Source organism: Symphalangus syndactylus, chromosome 18, assembly GCF_028878055.3.
Source record: "Symphalangus syndactylus isolate Jambi chromosome 18, NHGRI_mSymSyn1-v2.1_pri, whole genome shotgun sequence".
Taxonomy (NCBI): Eukaryota; Metazoa; Chordata; class Mammalia; order Primates; family Hylobatidae; genus Symphalangus; species Symphalangus syndactylus.
The window spans coordinates 83,697,877-83,716,606 of NC_072440.2; the positions used below are offsets into that span (position 1 = coordinate 83,697,877).

At 47.5% G+C, this 18,730-nt stretch overlaps 1 protein-coding gene and 1 pseudogene across 1 annotated transcript in view; one reads left to right on the plus strand and one right to left on the minus strand.

Moving 5' to 3' along the window:
* Positions 1-18,730, minus strand: part of PLB1 (phospholipase B1) — a 212,625-nt gene that overhangs the window by 159,652 nt on the left and 34,243 nt on the right. The window lies entirely within an intron of this gene.
* LOC129468758 (uncharacterized) lies at positions 8,085-8,191 on the plus strand (annotated as a pseudogene).

Consider the following 18,730-nt stretch of genomic DNA (forward strand, 5'->3'; position numbering starts at 1 on the left):
CAATAGAATGAAAAGGCAATCTATGCAATGGGAGAAAATATTTGCAAATTATATATCTGATAAGGGATTGATATCCAGAATATACACAGGATGCCTAAGACTCAACAACAACAAAACAACCCAACTCAGTAATGGGCTAAGGACTTGGATAAACATTTCTCCAAAGAAGATATGCAAATGGTCAATAAGCACATGAAAAGATGCTTAACACCACTTATCACTAGAAAAATGTGCATCAAAACTACAATGAGATACTACCTCACACGCAGTTGATGGCTACTCTTTCTTTAAAAAAAAGCAGAAAATAGATGTTGGTGAGGGTGTGGAGAAATTGGAACCCTTGTACATTATTGATAGGCATATAAAATTGCACAGCTACTGTGGAAAACAGTATGGTGGTTCCTCAAAACGTTAAAAATAGAATTACCATGTCAACCAGCAATTCTAGCTCTGTGTATTTATCCAAAAGGAATCGAAAGCACGGTGTTGAAGAGATATGTGCACTCCTACATTCATAGCGGCATTATTCACAATAACTAAAACATGGAAGCAACCCAAGTGTCCACTGAATGATGACTAGATAAGCAAAACGTGGTATAGACATGCAATTGAATATCATTAAGCCTTTAAAAGGAAGGAAATTCTGACATATGCTACAATATGGATGAATCTTTTTTTTAACCTTTATTTTTAACAAGATATGGCTCTGTTGCCTAGGCTGAAGTGCAGTGGTGCAATCACTGCTCACTACAGCCTTGACTTCTCAGGCTCAAGCGATCCTCCTACCTCAACCACCCAAGTAGCTGGGACTACAAGCACACATCACGGTCAGGCCTCTGAGCCCAAGTTAAGCCATCATATTCCCCGTGACCTGCACGTATACATCCAGATGGCCTGAAGCATCTGAAGATCCACAAAACAAGTGAAAATAGCCTTAACTGATGACATTCCACCATTGTGATTTGTTTCTGCCCCACCCTAACTGATCAATGTACTTTGTAATCTCCCCCACCCTTAAGAAGGTTCTTTGCAATTCTCCCCACCCTTGAGAATGTACTTTGTGAGATCCACCCCCTGCTTGCAAAACATTGCTCCTAACTTCACCTCCTATCCCAAAACCTGTAAGAACTAATGATAATCCCACCACCCTTTGCGGACTCTCTTTTTGGACTCATCCTGCCTGCACCCAGGTGAAATAAACAGCCTTGTTGCTCACACAAAGCCTGTTTGGTGGTCTCTTCACACGGACATGTGTGACATTTGGTGCCAAAGACCCGGGACAGGAGGACTCCTTCAGGAGACTGGTCTCCTGTCCTCACCCTCACTCCATGAGGAGATCCACCTAACAACCTCGGGTCCTCAGGCCAACCAGCCCAAGGAACATCTCACCAATTTCAAATCGGGTAAGCAGTCTTTTCGCTCTTCTCCAATCTCTCTCGCTACCCTTCAATCTTCCTCCCTTGCTACCCTTCAATCTCCCTGTCCTTCCAATTCCAGTTCTTTTTCCTTTCCAGTAGAGACAAAGGAGATGCATTTTATCTGTGGACCCAAAACTCCGGCGCTGGTCATGGACTCAGGAAGACAGTCTTCCCTCGGTGTTTAATCACTGTGGGGATGCCTGCCTGATTATTCACCCACATTTCATTGGTGTCTGATCACCGTGGGGACGCCTGCCTTGGTCATTCACCCACATTCCCTTGGTGGCAAGTCAATTGCAGGGACGCCTGCTTTGGCTGCTCACCCACATTGCAGCCCAGGGCTGCTCCCCATCCCCCTCTCTATGTCTCTACCCTTCTCTTTAAACTTACTTCCTTCACTATGGGCAATCTTCTGCCCTCCATTCCCCCTTCTTCTCCCTTAGCCTGTGTTCTCAAGAACTTAAAACCTCTTCAACTCACACCTGACCTAAAACTTAAATGCCTTATTTTCTTCTGCAATTCCGCTTGGCCCCAATACAAACTTGACAGTAGTTCCAAGAGGCCAGAGAATGGCACTTTTGATTTGTCTATCCTACAAGATCTAGATAATTTTTGTCAAAAAATGGGCAAATGGTCTGAGGTGCCTGACGTCCAGGCATTCTTTTACACATTGGTCCCTCCCTAGTCTCTGCTCCCAATGCAACTCATCCCAAATCTTTCTTATTTCTCTCCTGTCTGTTCTTTCAGTCTCCACCCCAAGCTCTGAGTCCTTTGAATCCTTCTTTTCTACGGACTCGTCTGACCTCTCGCCTTCTCCCCAGGCTGCTCCTCGCCAGGCTGAGCCAGGTCGCAATTCTTCCTCAGCCTCTGCTCCCCCACCCTATAATCTTTCTATTACGTCCCCTCCCCACATCCAGTCTGGTTTACAGTTTCATTCTGCAACTAGCTCTCCCCCACCTGCCCAACAATTTCCTCTCAGAGAGGTGGCTGGAGCTGAAGGCATAGTCAGGGTACATGTGCCTTTTTCTCTAGCAGACCTTTCCCAAATCAGCCAGCATTTAGGCTCTTTCTCATCAGACCCCACTAAATATATACAGGAATTCCGATGTCTAACTCTGTCCTACAATTTAACCTGGAGTAACTTAAATGTCATCCTAACTTCTACCCTCTCCCCAGATGAATGGGAAAGAGCTTTTTCTCTAGCCCAATCTCACGCTGATAACCACTGGCTTCATGAGCCAGACCTCCAGGAGGGCATCAGAGCAGTTCCCCGAGAAGATCCCCAATGGAACTATCAGGCAGATTCCCCATGTATAGCTAGGCAAGATTACATGGTTTCCTGCCTCATTGAAGGGCTTAAAAAGGCAGCTTACAAAGCTGTTAATTATGATAAACTTAAAGAAACTAACCAAGGTAAAGACAAAAACCCAGCCCAGTTCATGGCCCACTTAGCAGCAACCCTTAGATGCTTTACTGCCCTAGACCCAGAGGGGCCAGAAGGCCGCCTTATTCTTAATATGCATTTTATCACCCAGTCAGCTCCTGACATCAGAAAAAAGCTTCAAAAATTGGAATCTGGCCCTCAAACCCCATAACAGGAATTAATCAACCTTGCCTTCAAGGTGTACAATAATAGGAGGTAGCCAGACAGCAACACATTTCTGAGTTACAGCTACTTGCCTCCACTGTAAGACAACCCACAACCACGTCTCCACCATACAAGAACTTCAGAACATCCAAGCCAAGGCTCCCAGGGACTCCTTCAAAACATCCTCGTAGACCTTGCTTCAAATGCCAAAAGCCTGGCCACTGGGCCTCAGAATGCCTGCAGCCTGGGATTCCTCCTAAGCCGTGCCCTGTCTGTGTGGGCCCCCACTGGAGGTTGGACTGTCTGACTCACATCACTGCCGCTCCTAAAGCCCCTGGAGCCCAAGCCCAATGTTCATTGGCTGACTCCTTCCCAGATCTCCTCAGCTTAGCAGCTGAAGACTGATGCTGCCCGATCACCTCGGAAGCCCCCTGAACCATCATGGATGCCAAGCTTCAGGTAACTCTTACAGTGGAGGATAAGTCTGTCCCCTGTTTAATCGATACGGGGGCTACCCATTCCACATTACCTTCTTTTCAAGGGCCTGTTTCCCTTGCCCCCATAACTGTTGTGGGTATTGACGGCCAAGCTTCAAAGCCCCTTAAAACTCCCCCACTCTGGTGCCAACTTGGACAACATTCTTTTAAGCACTCTTTTTTAGTTATCCCCACCTTCCCAGTTCCCTTATTAAGCTGAGACATTTTAACCAAATTATCTGCTTCCCTGATTATTCCTGGACTACAGCCACATCTCATTGCCACCCTTCTTCCCAACCCAAAGATTCCTTCACGTCTTCCTCTCGTATCCCCTCACCTTAACCCACAAGTATGGAACACCTCCACTCCCTCCCTGGCAACTTATCACACGCCCATTACTATCCCATTAAAACCTAATCACCCTTACCCTGCTCAACGCCTATATCCCATCCCACAACAGGCTTTAAAGGGATTAAACCTGTTATCACTCGCCTGCTACAGCATGGGCTTCTAAAACCTATAAACTCTCCTTACAATTCTCCCATTTTACCTGTTCAAAAACCGGACAAGTCTTACAGGTTAGTTCAGGATCTGCACCTTATCAACCAAATTGTTTTGCCTATCCATCCTGTGGTGCCCAACCTGTACACTCTTTTGTCCTCAATACCTTCCTCCACAACTCACTATTCCATTCTTGATCTTACAGATGCTTTTTTCACTATTCCCCTATACCCCTCATCCCAGCCTCTCTTTGCTTTTACCTGGACTGACCCTGACACCCATCAGTCCCAGCAGCTTACCTGGGCTGTACTGCCGCAAGGCTTCAGGGACAGCCCTCATTACTTTAGCCAAGCTCTTTCTCATGATTTACTTTCTTTCCACCCCTCTGTTTCTCACCTTATTCAATATATTGATGACCTTCCGCTTTGTAGTCCCTCCTTTGAATCTTCTCGACAAGACACCCTCCTGCTCCTTCAACATTTATTCTCCAAGGGATATCGGGTATCCCCCTCCAAAGCTCAAATTTCTTCTCCATCCGTTACCTACCTTGGCATAATTCTTCATAAAAACACACATGCTCTCCCTGCCGATCATGTCCGACTGATCTCTCAAACTCCAACCCCTTCTACAAAACAACAACTCCTTTCCTTCCTGGGCGTGGTTGGATACTTTCGCCTTTGGATACCTGGTTTTGCCATCCTAACAAAACCATTATATAAACTCACAAAAGGAAACCTAGCTGACCCCATAGATCCTAAATCCTTTCCCCACTCCTCTTTACATTCCTTGAAGACAGCTTTAGAGACTGCTCCCACACTAGCTCTCCCTGACTCATCTCAACCCTTTTCATTACACACAGCCGAAGTGCAGGGCTGTGCAGTCGGAATTCTTACACAAGGACCGGGACCGCGCCCTGTAGCCTTTTTGTCCAAACAGCTTGACCTTACTGTTTTAGGCTGGCCATCATGTCTCTGTACGGTGGCCACCACCACCCTAATACTTTTAGAGGCCCTCAAAATCACAAACTATGCTCATCTCACTCTCTACAGTTCTCATAACTTCCAAAATCTATTTTCTTCCTCACACCTAACACATATATTTACTGCTCCCTGGCTCCTTCAGCTGTACTCTCTCTTTGTTGAGTCTCCCACAGTTACCATTGTTCCTGGCCTGGACTTCAATCCAGCCTCCCACATTATTCCTGATACCACACCTAACCCCCATGGCTATATCTCTCTGATACACCTGGCATTCACTCCATTTCCCCATATTTCCTTCTTTCCTGTTCCTCACTCTGATCACATCTGGTTTATTTATTTTTATTTTTATTTTTATTTTTTGAGACGGAGTCTCTCTCTGTCGCCCAGGCTGGAGTGCAGTGGCGCAATCTCAGCTCACTGCAAGCTCCACCTCCCAGGTTCATGCCATTCTCCTGCCTCAGCCTCTCTGAGTAGCTGGGACTACAGGTGCCCGCCACCATGCCTGGCTAATTTTTTTGTATTTTTAGTAGAGACGGGGTTTCACAGTGGTCTCGATCTCCTGACCTCGTGATCCGCCCGCCTCGGCCTCCCAAAGTGCTGGGATTACAAGCTTGAGCCACTGCACCCGGCCCACACCTGGTTTATTGATGGCAGTTCCACCAGGCCTAATTGCCACACACCAGCAAAGGCAGGCTATGCTATAGTATCTTCCACACCTATCATTCAGGCTACCACTCTGCCCCGCTCCACTACCTCTCAGCAAGCCGAACTCATTGCCTTAACTCAAGCCCTCACTCTTGTAAAGGAATTACACGTAAATATTTATACTGACTCTAAATATGCCTTCCATATCCTGCACCACCATGCTGTTATATGGCTGAAAGAGGTTTCCTCACTACCCAAGGGTCCTCTATCATTAATGCCTCTTTAATAAAAACTTTTCTCAAGGCCGCTTTACTTCCAAAGGAAGCTGGAGTCATACACTGCAAAGGCCCCCAAAAGGCATCAGATCCCATTGCTCAGGGCAACGCTTATGCTGATAAGGTAGCTAAAGCAGCAGCTAGCATTCCAACTTCTGTCCCTCACGGCCAGTTTTTCTCCTTCTCATCGGTCACTCCCCTCTACTCTCCCACTGAAACTTCCACCTATCCATCTCTTCCCACATAAGGCAAATGGTTCTTGGACCAAGGAAAATATCTCCTTCCGACCTCACAGGCCCATTCTATTCTATCGTCATTTCATAACCTCTTCCGTGTAGGTTACAAGCTGCTAGCCCACCTCTTAGAACCTCTCATTTCCTTTCCATTGTGGAAATCTATCCTTAAGGAAACCACTTCTCAATGTCCCATCTGCTATTCTACTACTCCTCAGGGATTGTTCAGGCCCCCTCACTTCCCTACACATCCAGCTCAGGGATTTGCCTCTGCCCAGGACTGGCAAATTGACTTTACTCACATGCCCCGAGTTAGGAAACTAAAATACCTCTTGGTCTAGGTAGATACTTTCACTGGACGGGTGGAGGCCTTTCCCACAGGGTCTGAGAAGGCCACCACGGTCATTTCTTCCCTTCTGTCAGACATAATTCCTCAGTTTGGCCTTCCCAACACTATACAGTATGATAACGGACTGGCCTTTACTAGTCAAATGACCCAAGCAGTTTCTCAGGCTCTTGGTATTCAGTGAAACCTTCATGCCCCTTACCGTCCTCAATCTTCAGGAAAGGTAGAAATGGACAAATGGTCTTTTTAAAGCACACCTCACCAAGCTCAGCCTCCAACTTAACAAAAAGGACTCTGTCAAGAATAGAGCCCAAAAACTCGCCAGCCAAGCAAATAATTATGCTGAACCCCCTTGGACACTTTCTAATTGGATGTCCTGGGTACTCCCAATTCTTAGTCCTTTAATATCTATTTTTCTCCTTCTTTTATTCAGACCTTGTGTCTTATGTTTAGTTTCTCAGTTCATATAAAACTGCATCCAGGCCATCACCAATCATTCTATACAACAAATGCTTCTTCTAACAACCCCATAATATCACCCCTTACCCCAAAATCTTTCTTCAGTTTAATCTCTCCCACTCTAGTTCCCATGCTGCCCCTAAACCTGCTCGAAGCAGCCCTGAGAAACATTGCCCATTATCCCTCCATACCACTCCCAAAACTTTTTGCTGCCTCAACACTTCACCACCATTTTGGTTTTTTTTTCTTATTAATATAAGAAGATAGGAATGCCAGGCCTCTGAACCCAAGCTAAGCCATCATATCCCCTGTGACCTGCACGTATACATCCAGATGGCCTGAAGCATCTGAAGATCCACAAAACAAGTGAAAATAGCCTTAACTGATGACATTCCACCATTGTGATTTGTTTCTGCCCCACCCTAACTGATCAATGTACTTTGTAATCTCCCCCACCCTTAAGAAGGTTCTTTGTAATTCTCCCCACCCTTGAGAACGTACTTTGTGAGATCCACCCCCTGCCCGCAAAACATTGCTCCTAACTCCACCACCTATCCCAAAACCTGTAAGAACTAATGATAATCCCACCACCCTTTGCTGACTCTCTTTTCGGACTCAGCCCACCTGCACCCAGGTGAAATAAACAGCCTTGTTGCTTACACAAAGCCTGTTTGGTGGTCTCTTCACACGGACACATGTGACAACCACTATACTCAGCTAATTCTTATTTTTTTATTTTTTATGGAGACAGACTCTCACTATATTCAAGTCCAGGCTGGTCTCAAATTCCTGGGCTCAAGCAATCCTCCTACCCTGGCCTCCAAAAGTGCTGGGATTACAGGCATGAGCCACTGTGCCTGGCCAACGTGGATGAATCTGGAGGACATTATGCTGAGTGAAATAATCCGGTCATAAAAGGACAAATCCTATATGATTCCACTTGTATGAGGCACTCAGAATAGTCAAAATTGTAGTGATAGAAAGTAGAATGGTGGTGGCCAGGGACTGGAGGGAGGCAGGAAAGGAGAGTTATTGTTTAATGGCTGTAGAGTGTCATTTTTACAAGATGAAAAGAGTTACAGGATGAATGCCGGTGGTGTTTGCACAACATTTTGAATGCATTAAATGCCACTGAACTGTACATGTAAAATTGGTTAAGATGGATCGCTTCTCGGCCTTTTGGCTAAGATCAAGTGTAGTAAATTGGTTAAGATGGTAACTTTCATGTTATGTGTATTTACCACAATAATAATGTTTAAAACCACCGTTTGTGAATCTGACATGCCTTCTACCATACAGCCCTAATCTAAGAGCTATTGTCAAAGATTTCCCTGATTACTGACAAGGCTGACATCCCTTGAATTCAGAATCTCCCAGAGGCCTATAATCCAGGCTTGTGAAATGATATGGTTTGCCTGTGTCCCCACCCAAATCTCATCTTGAATTGTAGCTCCCATAATTCCCATGTGTTGTGGGAGGGGCCTGGTGGAGATAACTGAATCATGGGGGCGGTTCCCCCATACTGTTCTCATGATAGTGAATAAGTCTCACGAGATCTGATGGTTTCATACAAGGAAACCCCTTTCACTTGGTTCTCATCCTCTCTTGCCAGCTGCCATGCAAGACCTGCCTTTCACCTTCCACCATGATTGTGAAGCCTCCCTAGCCACGTGGAACTGTGAGTCCATTAAACCTCTTTTTCTTTCTAAATCACCCAGTCTTGGATATGTCTTTATCAGCAGCATGAAAACTGACTAATACGCCAGATTTCTGCCAATGAATTCACACATTGGTCAGAACATCATGTAGGGTCCCCCAGTTCCCATTGCTTTCTTTCCATGTCCTGGCCAAAAATCACAGCCATACTTTGACTGCTCTGTGACACAGCCAACTGCAGGTTTTCCCAGCAGGCTTGATCCCAAACTTTGGCCTTGAACATTTCCAGGCACTGATGAAGGTATCTAGCTTGTTGCCTAAAACACTGAAAGAAACTGGCCCCAGCCTTAAGCCAAATTCCTTAAATCCTCATATAAACTCCCACACTCAGACTGCCTGGCTAGTGCTTCTTTCTCGGGAATTCCAGACAGCCCCATCTTGGGATGGTTTGGGGGCATTCCCCACCTCCCGCCTTTGGTCGCTTCTCATTATCAGGCAGGATTCATCTAAGCCCCTCTCGAGCAATGAGGCTGGCACACAGGATTCTGCAACGTTCCTGTTTTTTGGTTTTTTGTTTGTTTGTTTGTTTGTTTTTGAGATGGAGTCTCTTTCTGTTGTCACCAGGCTGGAGTGCAATGGCATGATCTCAGCTCACTGCAACCTCCATCTCCTGGGTCCAAGCAATTCTCCTGCCTCAGCCTCCTGAGTAGCTGGGATTACAGGTGCACATCACCATGGCTTGGTTAATTTTTGTATTTTTAGTAGAGATGGGGTTTTGTCATCTTGGCTAGGCTGGTCTTGAACTCCTGACCTCAGGTGATCCACCCACCTCAGCCTCCCAAAGAGCTGGGATTACAGGCGTGAGCCACCGTACCCAGCCAATGTTCCTGTTCTTTAATCAATACATTGTAGTTTGAAATACTGGGAACTATTTCATTGTCCATCATCAGAGAGTGTCCTAATAAGCTGTGGAATATCCACACTATAGGATACATGGGAATGAAGAAGAATGAGGTGGAGCCAGATAGATTCACAAAGCTTTTCAGAATATTAGATTGGTGCATAAGTAATTGCAGCATTACTTTAATGGCAAAAACTGCAATTATTTTTGCACCAACCTCATACAATGTTGAGTGAAGAAACTAAGAAGCTGACAGGTAAGAACAGTGAGATACCAAATACTGTATTTTTCTATGGGAAACTACATATGCATGTGTGTATGTGTGTGTGCATATGTAATACATATAGAAGAAAAGGCTTATAAGGATATTAAAAAGTCATATAAGTGATTACCAGGTTACCTCTGCTTGGGGATTGGCGGTCTAAAGATCTTTAGCCTTATTAAAGTTGTCTATACAGGCCGGGCTCAGTGGCTTATGCCTGTAATCCCAGCACTTTGGGAGGTCGAGGCGGGTGGATCACCTGAGGTCAGGAGTTCAAGACAAGCCTGGCCAACATGGTGAAATCTCACCTCTACTAAAAATACAAAAATTAGCTGAGCGTGGTGGTGGGCGCCTGTAATCCCAGCTACTCGGGAGGCTGAGGCATGAGAATTGCTTGAACCCGAGAGACGGAGGTTGCAGCGAGCCGAGACCGTGGCACGGCACTCCAGCCTGGGCAACAAGAGCGGGATTCTGTCTCAAAAAAAAAAAAAAAAACGTTGTCTATACATATTTTACTTCAAGGGTGTATTCCAGTACTGCTTGTATAACTAGACATTTTTTAAGGAGAAAAGAGAACAGTTGGAACTTGCTAGGTGATTGGGTGATATATTGACTTGGCTGACATCCCAATTCTGCCATTTACACTATGAATCATTTGCCCTGTGGGGGGCTTCAGTTTTCTCATTGCTAAAATGGGAATAATATCCTCCCCCCAGTGTTTTTGAATATCTCAATGAGATGATGTGAGACCCTTAGCAGGGCCAAAGTGCCATGTAAATATCAGCTTAGTGTCCTCTCTATGGCTCCTATCGGCCCCACTTCCTTCTCAACAACTTCTATTGACTCCTCTCCTGCTCTGAACTCTCTCCTGGACTTGCCTAACTCTCCTGCCCTCACTTTTTTACACCTCCTTGCCTTTTATGATGTTCATGAAATGGAAGGATAACAGTAACTCTTCCTGTTGTCTGGGCAGAGCCCCTAAGGGCCTAGAGCAATTCAGAAGGTGCCAAACACACTGCTTCCTGAGTTGGGATGCAGGAACACTGCGCTGCTTGAGTAAGTGTCTGTGAAATCAATCATCCCATCCTCAGTCTATCACCCACCTCCAACTCTTTGGGAGACTGAAGGGGCATGGGGCAGATGGTAAGGATTTCTCTGAAGGGAAGTGATCAATGGGCTGTAGGGGATCTCAAAGAATGTGTCAGGCATCCCCTGAAATTTGAGGAACACAGGAACGGACTGACCGACCCACCCTTGGAAAGCCCCTGTGTGAGAAGGAGTGGCTGGGTAAAGAGGGGCTGTCTAGAAGAGCCTGTGCCTCCAGGGTTTAGGGGAGCAGGGATGGGCATGAAGGCCAGATACAGAACCTGCAGAAGCAGACTCAGAAGGGGTGAGGTGAGGGCTGATGGGAGCCAGAGAGATCTTATGTGGCCAGGCCAAGGAGGCAGCCAAGTACCTCAGCAATCCCAGAGGCTTCAGAGCAACCACAGACTCCTAGGGCGGAACTAACTCTGCAATCTGCCATGTCCAAGGGCACTAATGCCAGATACAGCTGCGAAAGGTCAAGCTAGCACTTTCTGGCCTCCCTCTCCTTTCTTCCTGTCTCCTCCACCCCTGGAGCAGCCTGGGGAGAAGAGGTGAACAGAGAAGTAAGAGAAGGAGACAGTTCTCTGCCCTTGCAGCTTCCCCAGCCTGAACGGGCTTGGCAGAGACATTTTCAATGGAACAGAGCTTGGGGTTTGACAACACATGGGGCTAGATATTTTATTACATGGGAATGGTCAGAAAAGGATGGGAGATGCCTGGGGTTTTTCTGCAGGGCAGAATGGGTCCGAAGAGTGGTTTGCTGGAGAAGATAAGGTGCTTTCTGCTTCTCTCATGTGCCCAGCTTGTTTGGGAAGGTGGTCACTTGTGTTTCCTATCTGCCTACATAGATGAATATCCTAGGTTTCAACAGACACGACTGAGCCTCCACCAGGCATTAAGCCAGGGGCCTCTCTCTATCTCTTTTGGTTTCATGCTGCAGCCCAGCTTGTCTGATCTGAAACTTTCCCTTGCCCCATTTTAAGATTTGAGAATGCATGTGTCATGAAAGCATCTCATCAGAGGCCTGGATCCTCCAGGTACCAGACCCCATGTATCCAGGTGGATCCCACTTAGGAACCCAGGCAGCCCAAGGGCTTCTGAAATAGCAACACCTGATAGCATGTCCACTGGGGGCTCAGGGACCCTGTCCCAGCCATGCTGGGAACAGCCCAGAGGAGAAGGCTTCTCCTCTCCTTGAGCCTCTCTCAGCTGCTTCTGCCAGTTAGACCCCATCTGCTAAAAGACCTCAAGGCTCCCTATAATTGTCCAAGTCAGCAGGTGTCTTAAAAAGGATGTGCCTCAGTCCCAAGTGTGTAGTAGTGATTTACAGAGAACATAGGGCCACTCACCTTGCAATAAATGCTCAAGGTGGACTCTCCTTTCCTGCAGGCCTCTCCCCTCCTCCTTTCTCATATGGGTGGCAAATAAAACAATTCTTTCCCCGGTTCAAGGCCCAGTCCTCAATCAGCATTTCTTCCCTTCCCCTGTGGCCATTACCTCCCTGGAGCCTTGTGTTCCAGGCCCTCTCGCCTCCCTCTCATGGACCCCTGGTGCTCCAGGTGCCCAAACCTTACCCGGCACTCAAGGACAATGTGCACCTCCCCTGCAAAACTCGGTGACCTGAACCCAGAAGCATCCTCCCTGAGAGGAGCTTGAGGTCAACACATGTTTACTGTGCCACATATGCCAGGTGTGCCCACTGACCCCAAAGAACTTATACTCTATATGCCAGGCATGGCCACTGACCTCATGGAACTTGTATTCCATACGCCAGGCATGGCCACTGACCTCATGGCTGGGGCAGGGTCTCTGAGCCCCGAAGGGACATGCTATCAGGTGTTGCTATTTCTGTTTGCTTTGTTTTTTTGTTTTTTTAATTTATTTATTTTCTTTTTTTTTTTTAAGATGAAGTCTCACTCTTGTCCCCCAGGCTGGAGTGCAATGGCAAGATCTCGGCTCACTGCAACCTCCGCCTCCTGGGTTGGAGCGATTCTCCTGTCTCAGCTTCCCAAGTAGCTGGGATTACAGGCTCCTGCCACCACGCCCAGCTAATTTTTTTTTTGTATTTTTAGTAGAGACAGGGTTTCACCCATGTTGGTCAGGCTGGTCTCGAACTCCTGACCTCAGGTGATCCACGGCCTCAGCCTCCCAAAGTGCTAGGATTACAGGCGTGAGCCACCGTGCCAGGCCAGGTGTTGCTATTTCAGAAGCCCTGGACTGCCTGGGCTCCCAGGTGGGATCCGCCTGGATACACGGGGTCTGGTACCCGAAGGATTTGGGCCTCTGATGAGAAGCTTTCACGACACATGCATTCTCAAATCTTAAAATGGGGCAAAGGAAAGTTTCTATATTCTAAGCATGGTAGAAAGGCATTCATCAAAGAATTTTACAAATGAATATAAAATGATAATATGGAAACATACCAGCAGGGGCCTCTCCTAGGCTCTTTGCACAGCTCTGTGATTAGCAGGATCTTGGGGAATTCCGGGAAAGGCCAGGTGGCTGTAATGCAGAATGAAGGGAGCTTGAGGCAGGAGAGGTCGGCAGAAGCCCCGTAGGCCTTGGTAACATCTGGGCCTTTATTCTAAGAGGAAGAAGAGGCTGGTAAAGGGTTGTAAGTGGGAAAGTGACAGGACGTGCTTCATGTTTTCAAAAGCTGACAGCTGCATGGAGAAGGGAAGGCAGGGAGACAAGGACAGAGCCAGGAGCCCAGTCAGGAGGCTGTCACCCTCCAAGCCAGAGCTGAAGGAGGCTCATGGTGGTGGAGAAGGAGGAAGGTGGTGGGAGGTGAGGCCAGCTGGACTTCCTGGGTTGAGTGGGGACTTAGGGAACTTTCCTGTCTCACAAGAGGATTGTAAAACGCACCAATCAGCACTCCATAAAATGCACCAATCAGCACTCTGTAAAGCACACCACTCAGCACTTTGCAGCTAAAGCACCAGTTTGGGGCCAATAAGGGAAAGGATTCTAAAAGTAGCCAATCATGGGAAGGATTGAAAAAAGGGCACTCTGACAGGACAGAAACGGAACATAGGAGGGGACAATAAAGGAATAAAAGCTGGCCACCCCAGCCAGCAGCAGCAACCCGCTTGGGTCCCCTTCCACACCGTGGAAGCTTTGTTCTTTCACTCTTCACAATAAACCTTGCTACCGCTCACTCTTTTGGTCCGTGCCATCTTTAAGAGCTGTAACACTCACTGTGAAGGTCCCCGGCTTCATTCTTGAAGTCAGCGAGACCACAAACCCACTGGCAGGAACCAATTCTGGACACAGTGGGTAAGGAGATGTTCAGGAAGTGAAACTGATGGATGATGTGTGTGGGTAAAGAAAGATCTCTGGCCTTTGCACTGGAATGGATGCACTTCATTCCCTGCATAGGGATCACTGGGCATGAGAATTTTGGAAGAATGCAGAGGGAAATCATCAATGCAGATGTGGACACAAGCAGCATGCAGTGCCTTTAGGACACACACTCAAGAGATGCCGGAGGGGCAGGTAGACCCATGGATCAGAAACTCGGAAGAGAACTCTGGGCCAGAGTGGCTCAGAGTCAGATGCAGTCACTCAAGCTGTGGCAGCAGAGCCTGCTAGGGAGAGAGAACAAGGGGGAAGGGAAGGGCCTGGGGAACTCTTAATGATATTTAATGGCTGGGCAGATAAGAAAAAATCCTACAGTGCAGACAGAGGAAAAACTGATTGGAGAAGTAGAAGGTTTGTGTCAGGGAGAGAAGTATGTTTTTAAAATAGAGAATACTGCTGAGAAGTCAAGGATCTGAGGCCTGGAAAATTGGGTTTTCTCAATAAATGAAAATAAAATAAAAAATTGCTGACCTTAGTGGGATCCCTCAGAGCCTCAGCTCAGTGTCCCTGGGCACCTATTTCCAATCTGGAATTTTTTTTTTTAAGAGACAGGGTCTCACTCTGTCATCCAGGCTGGAGTGCAGTGGCACCATCATTGCACTGCAGTCTTGAGCCTGGGCTCAAGTGACCCTCCCGCCTCAGCCTCCAGAGTAGCTGGTACTACAGGCACACACCATCATGCCTGGCTAATTAAAAAAAAATTTTTTTTTTAGAGATGGGTCTTGCTATGTTTTGCTCAAGCTGGTCTTGAACTCCTGGTCTCATGTGACCCTCCCACCTTGGCCTCCCAAAGTGCTGGGATTATAGGCATGAGCCAATGTGCCCAGCCACCACTCTGGTGTGTCTGGAATTGGTGGGCTCTTGGTCTCACTGACTTCAAGAATGAAGCCACGGACTCTTGCGGTGAGTGTTACAGTTCTTAAAGGTGGTGTGTCTGGAGTTTGTTCCTTCTGATGTTCAGATGTGTTCGGAATTTCTTCCTTCTGGTGGGTTCGTGGTCTCGCTGGCTCAAGAGTGAAGCTGCAGACCTTCACGGTGAGTGTTACAGCTCTTAAGGCGGCATGTCTGGAGTTGTTCATTCCTCCCAGTGGGTTCGTGGTCTCGCTGGCTTCAGGAGTGAAGCTGCAGACCTTCACGGTGAGTGTTACAGCTCATAAAGGCAGTGCGGACCCAAAGAGTGAGCAGCAGCAAGATTTATTGCAAAGAGCGAAAGAATAAAGCTTCCACGGTGTGGAAGGGGACCCAAGCAGGTTGCCACTGCTGGCTTGGGCAGCCTGCTTTTATTCTCTTAACTGGCCCCACCCACATCCTGCTGATTGGTCCATTTTACAGAGAGCTGATTGGTCTGTTTTACAGAGAGCTGATTGGTCCATTTTGACAGGGTACTGATTGGTGCATTTACAATCCCTGAGCTAGACACAAAAGTTCACGTCCCCACTAGATTAGCTAGATACAGAGTGTCAATTGGTGTATTTACAAACCCTGAGCTAGATACAGAGTGCTGATTGGTACATTTACAAACCTTGAGCTAGATACAGAGTGCCGATTGGTGCATTCACAATCCCTTAGCTAGACATAAAGGTTCTCCAAGTCCCCACCAGATTAACTAGATATGGAGTGCCGATTGGTGCATTCACAAACCCTGAGCTAGACACAGGGTGCTGATTGGTGTGTTTACAAACCTTGAGCTAGATACAGAGTGCTGATTGGTGTATTTACAATCCCTTAGCTAGACATAAAGGTTCTCCAAGTCCCCACCAGATTAACTAGATACAGAGTGTCAATTGGTGCATTCACAAACCCTGAGCTAGACACAGAGTGCTGATTGGTGTATTTACAATCCCTTAGCTAGACATAAAGATTCTCCAAGTCCCCACCAGACTCAGGAGCCCAGCTGGCTTCACCCAGTGGATCCTACACTGGGGCCGCAGGGCCACAGGTGGAGCTGCCTGCTAGTCCTACGCAGTGTGCCCGCGCTCCTCAGCCCTTGGGCAGTCGATGGGACTGGGTGCCATGGAACAGGGGGCGGCGCCCGTCAGGGAGGCTTGGGCCATGCGGGAGCCCATGGTGGGGGGTGGGGGGGAGGCTCAGGCATGGCAGGCTGCAGGTCCCAAGCCCTGCCCCGCAGGGAGGCAGCTAAGGCCCAGCAAGAAATCGAGCACAGCAGCTGCTGGTACAGGTGCTAAGCGCCTCACTGCCCGGGGCCGGTGGTGCCGGCCGGCCGCTCTGAGTGGGGGGCCCGCCAAGCCGACACCCACCCGGAATTCTAGCTGGCCCGCAAGCACTGCGCACAGCCCCGATTCCCACCCGTGCCTCTCCCTCCACACCTCCCCGCAGGCTGAGGGAGCCGGCTCCGGCCTCGGCCATCTCAGGAAGGGGCTCCCACAATGCAGCGGCAGGCTGAAGGGCAACTCAAGTGCAGCTAGAGTGGGCACCGAGGCCAAGGAGGCTTGGTGGCCTCGATTCTAGAGGAAACAAATTTGACAAGAAGGTTGAAAATACAGGGCCCAAAAGCGAGTAACAGCAAGATGGCTGCCACGGGACCTAGAAAGGGGAGAAGCCATGTTGCCCAACTCCAGAGGTTGGTATAAGAGTTTGAAAGGCATTGTCTGATTTCACAAGCCTTTTCCTGTAAACGCCAGGCGGCATCTTGTACTATCCCCGACTGGTTAGTGTAAAAACAACTCTCTTCCCCTAAGAAGGTGCAGAGTCCTCCTTTCTCAGCAGTGAGGAGGTCTAGGTCTCAGCGGTTTTGGAGAGTCACTGCTGCCAAACAGTCTATTTGGGATTGTAAAGAATAGATTTCGTTATTTCTTGCAAACTGTCTGAGAAATTCTTTGAGAGTATGTGGTAGTAGGATAATGAAGTAGATAAACCGGCTATTCCAGTTCCTGTAGCAGTAGCCCTTCCTAACCCTATAAGTAGGGGTATTAGTTGTATGGCTCTGCACTGACAGACTTGAGCTTTGAGGGGTATTGATAAGGTCTGATTTCCTGGGGCAATGTTAATGCTGGGACTTAGAAAGATTAAGGTGCAGGTGCCTGTCCAGTTAGTGGGGAGGCACATATAGGTCAATGTTCCACATAGAAAAATATGCCTTGGCTGGGTAGACAGAAATTTACCCTGGCTTTTAAAGGAATGGGATACACTGTTTTTTCTTTACTACTTCCATCTCTCTTTCTCTTTCTCTTTGACTTCTCCTTTGTCTCTCTCTTTCTCTCTGACTCCCTCTTTGTTTCTTCCTCTGTCTCCTTCTCTGTCTTTCTGTTTCTTCCTCTCTCTCTCTGACTTTATCTCTCTTTCCTTCTTGCTGGTCTTTCCCTACCTCTGCCAGCCTCTCCTTATGCTCCTGTTCTCCTTCCCATTTTTGATGGCTTTGGCAGTGTAAGACTGCCACCTCTTTGGGTTCCTGCACCGCGTGCAATAACTCCATAACTTCCCTGTAGCATTCAATTGGGGTTCCCAGAGGTTAGGAACTCCCATTCTTTCCATATTGCAGCATGGGCATGTAGGATTAGATAAGCATACTTGCTATCTCTATATACATTTATTCTTTTTCCCTTTCCCAGTTCTAAGGCTCAGGTAAGTGCCACTAGTTCTGCTAACTGGGCACTGGTCCCTGGGGGAAGAGGCTTACTTTCAAGTATGGTTACATCACTATGGCATAACCTGCCCTTCATATCCCATTCTCCACAAATGAACTTCCATCGGTATATAGATTAAGGTCAGGATTAGTTAAGGGGACTTCTAAGAGATCATCTTGGGCGGCATAAGTCTGGACTATAATTTGTTGGCAGTCAATCCTCTGGGAGAAAAGTGGCAGGGTTGAGGGCCACGCATGTGCGTATTTGAAGCACCAGTCCCTCAAGGAGTAGCGCCTGGTATCTAAGTAGGTGGTTGTCTGATAGCCATAAACTTCCTTTGGCACCTAGTATGCCATTTACTTCATGAGTAGTCCAGACAATGAGATCCTTTCCTTGTCTTATTTTGATAGCCTCTGACACTAAGACGGCCACTGCTGCAACTACCCTTAAACAGTGAGGCCAGCCTTTTGATACAACATCAATTTCCTTACTTAGGTATGCCACTGGTTGTGGGGTTGTCCCACGAGTCTGAGTAAGGACTCCAAGAGCTATTCAGGCTCTCACTGTGATAAAGAGAAGTTTTGTCCTGTGGGAAGGCTTAAAGCTGGAGCTTGTACTAGGGCCTGCTTTAAGGTTTTGAAGGCTGTTTCTGCCACTGGTTCCCATTCTACTAGATGAGTACTTGCCCTCTGGGATTCCTTGATTAGAGTATAGAGGGGCCTGGCTATCTTGCTGTATCCGAGGACCCATAGTCGGCAAAAGCCAGTAATTCCAAGGAACTCCCTCAACTGTTTTAATGTCTTAGGGTGAGGATAAGCCAGTATAGGCTGTATTCATTCCTTACTGAGGGCCCTGGTCCCTCTGGCTAAGATTAGGCCTAGATATTTGACCTGCTGTAGGCAAAGCTGGGCCTTCAATCTAGACATCTTGTACCCTTGATTAGATAGAAAGTTCAAGAGA